General features: G+C 38.5%; 1 non-coding gene across 1 annotated transcript; it reads right to left on the reverse strand.

The window, feature by feature from the left end:
* Positions 1-385: 385 nt before the first annotated feature.
* Positions 386-492, reverse strand: LOC117278514 (small nucleolar RNA R71). The gene has a single exon (XR_004508882.1). It is a non-coding gene; the product is annotated as a small nucleolar RNA R71 (small nucleolar RNA).
* Positions 493-3354: the final 2862 nt, after the last annotated feature.

Consider the following 3354-nt stretch of genomic DNA (forward strand, 5'->3'; position numbering starts at 1 on the left):
GGTGCAGACCAGTTCGTAAATATAGCTTTCATGCTTGGGAGACCACTTGGTAATTATGCTAGACCGGTCTACAATCAAGGTTTATCAAGTGTTAGACCACCTCCAATTGTAACAAACAATTTCGAGTTAAAGCAAGAATTGTTGTGTCTACAGAGGGAAGCCAAACAACGATCCAGACACACATCTAATGGACATCGAGGAGATTAAGAACACCTTTCAGTACAATGGTGTGTCATAAGATACAGTGTACTTAAAGGGATTACTCTTTTCTCTCAAAGATGATGCAAAGCAGTGGCTTTGAAGCTTGCCCACAGGTTCGATTAGAACATGGGAGGAGATGACCAAAAAATTCCTTGATAAATATTTCTCCTCAGCTAAGACGAGCAAGTTTAGAAGAGAAGTCCATAACATCTTCCAGAAAGAGAATGAAATTATTTTTGAAGCATGGGAGAGGTTTAAGGAGATTGTTAGAAAGTGTCAACATAGTAGAATTGAACTCTGGATACAACTACCTGACTTTTGTTATGGATTGACACCGGCCTCATGCAGAACATTGAGCAATACAGCTGGAGGCCCATTGATAAAGAAGACTCCAGAGGAGATAATTATAATTCTTGATGAGTTAGATGAAGATGCAAATCAGTGGCCCTCTGAGAGTGCTGAAAGAAGAAGATCAACTGGTGTTCACCAGGTTGATGCTAACACATCTGTGCAGGTACAGTTTGATGTTATCGCCAAAGAGATAAGGAAGCTGACCTTAGCATCGATACAAAGTGAGACTCACACAACATATGATATATGTGGACGAGGACACCCTACTCATGAGTGTCAAGCCTCAACTGAGGAAATAAATGATGTGGGAAGCTACAGTTTTAATGCAATGGGTCAGAGGCACCCCGGTTTTTCATGGAGTTCACCCAGGGGTACCGCGAATTCATGGCAACAAAATAACTTTAGACCCTAGGGATAAGGAGCTCCAGCATTCCAAAATCAGTAGAGGCAGCAATTTCAACCTCAACAGCTCATTCAGTCTGGCATAGAAGATCTCATGAAGGCCTTCATTCTCAAAACTGATGAGAGGCTTGAAACTCATAGCGCAGCTATACGGGAACATGGAGCAGAATAGGTACTGGTTTTCGAAACTTAGAAAGACATGTTGGGCAGCTAGCCACTCTATTATCTGTGAGAGGATTCCAGGAACTCTCCCCGCTGATACTGAGAGAAATCCCAAAGAAACAGTGAATGGTGCGACCTTGAGAAGTGGGCAAGTGTTGAAAGATCCCACCCCAATCCAAAAGATCTTATAATTGCAAAAGAAAATGGGGAGCAACTGAAAAGTAATGATGACAAGAAGAAGAAAGGCCCAATGAAAACTGATAATAATAATAATAATAAGAAGAAGAAGAAGAAGGAATAAAAATCGAGAAGGGAGGAACCTGAGAAGAGCGAGCATATGCCTGCTTTACCTTTTCCCCAAAAGCTATATAGAGAGAAGCTGGACAAGCCGTTTGGGAGATTTTTGGATGTGCTAAAACAAGTCTATGTAAACTTACCATTTACATAAGTACTCTCACAAATGCCTGCTTATGCCAAATTTATGAAAGAGATCCTGACAAAGAAGAGAAAAATAAAGGAGACCTCAGTGGTCAAGCTTACAGAGCCTTGCAGTGCTATATTGAAAAATAAACTCCCACAAAAGTTTGGAGATCCAGGGAGTTTTACTATACCTTGCTCATTAGGGACTATAAATTTTATAAGTCTTTATATGATTCTGGTGCATCAATTAACTTAATGCCTCTATCTATTTACAGAAAACCGGAGACATAGATTGGAGAGATAAGGTCGGTGCCAATATCTTTATAGCTGGCAGACCAGAGGACTTTAATACTCGAGGGGATAGTGGAAGATGTGTTAATTCGGGTGAATAAGTTCGTATTTCCTGTAGATTTTATAGTGGTGAATATGGAGGAGAACAAGGAGGTCCCCTTCATCCTAGGAAGACCATTCTTAGTGACGGGTAGAGCTATATTAGATATACACGAGAGGAAACTCATGCTTAGAGTGGGTGAGGAGACGATGACTTTTGATATGAATGTAGCAAATGGGGCACAAAAAGAAAAATCAGATGCGAGTGTTGAGTGGAAGGTGAAGGGCTCGAAAGAGAAGGCTGCACTGAGTGAGAAAGATAAGTGTGGGGTGTACCCCAAAAAGTCTTAGAAAAAGCTATCTGCATGGATGTGCGCATTAGTCCGAAGGTAAGGAATGGATCCCGACTTCGACTCAGACCCTGACTAGATGTTCAACGAAGTTTCCTTTACTTTATGCTTTTTAATTGTGTGTCATGGGGACATGCCACAACTTAAGGTATAGGTGGGGGATAATTGTATGTTGTTTGTATATGTGTTAGTTTTGTTAGTTGTAGTAGTTGGAAAATTGAAAAAACCATAAAATTTGAAAAAAATTCAATTTTTCCCGACGATGGATATCATTTGACGTTTTTCTTGAGCGATTAAAGTCGAAAGAAAAAGACAAAAAGATTCTCTTTTGTTAGGTAGTGTATTAAAGTTCTTTTTCAAGGGTTTTGTTTGAACCGGGTGTAGTTAGTTTTTGTTTTTTATTTGTTTTGTTTTGTAGAGTAGGAGGAAGATTTATGCTGTGATTTGAATAGAAGGTGATATCTATTAACTTTATTATACCTTGAGAATAGTGAGTGCTTTAGTTGTGATTCTTAGGCTCTGTTTTTGACTCTTGTATAAGTACCTTAAACTGTATGATCTTAACTTTGCTTAACTGCTTTGACTAGAGTGTCTTGATAATCCAATCCTGAGTGAGTTATGTGCCATGTGTGTGTGAGGTTTTGTATTATTCGGTGCATTACATTTGATGTCTAGAACTTACCCCGTGTATTTACAAAGTGAAATAGTAGTTTTATTCAGTCTTGGAAGTGATTTAGGCATTTCTTTGTTGAGCCAGATATATGCTTTTACCCACCTAGTTCTTATGTATCTTAGTTAACCCCTTTGAGCCTGTAATCCTGTTTCTTTGGCAACCACATTACAAGCCCTACCCATTTGTTTGAATTGACCATCTATTTGAACTTTTTACCTGTCGTGAGAACTTAAATTTGATATAAACTTTGCAAAAGTTAAAGTATGGGGTGGTTGGTTTGTCTTTTGAGTGGAATTATTGAAATAAGGAGAAAGGTGCAATGTTTTGAAAAAGTAAGAACCACTTAAATTGAAAAAGAAAGAAAAAAATAAGTGTATGATTGTGAAAAATATTCCTTGATAGTGGTAACTCTTGATGTATTTGTGCTTAAAAAAGTAGGGAGTAAATGTATATTGATGTGAAGGT

This window comes from Nicotiana tomentosiformis, chromosome 6 (assembly GCF_000390325.3).
Source record: "Nicotiana tomentosiformis chromosome 6, ASM39032v3, whole genome shotgun sequence".
NCBI classification, from domain to species: domain Eukaryota; kingdom Viridiplantae; phylum Streptophyta; class Magnoliopsida; order Solanales; family Solanaceae; genus Nicotiana; species Nicotiana tomentosiformis.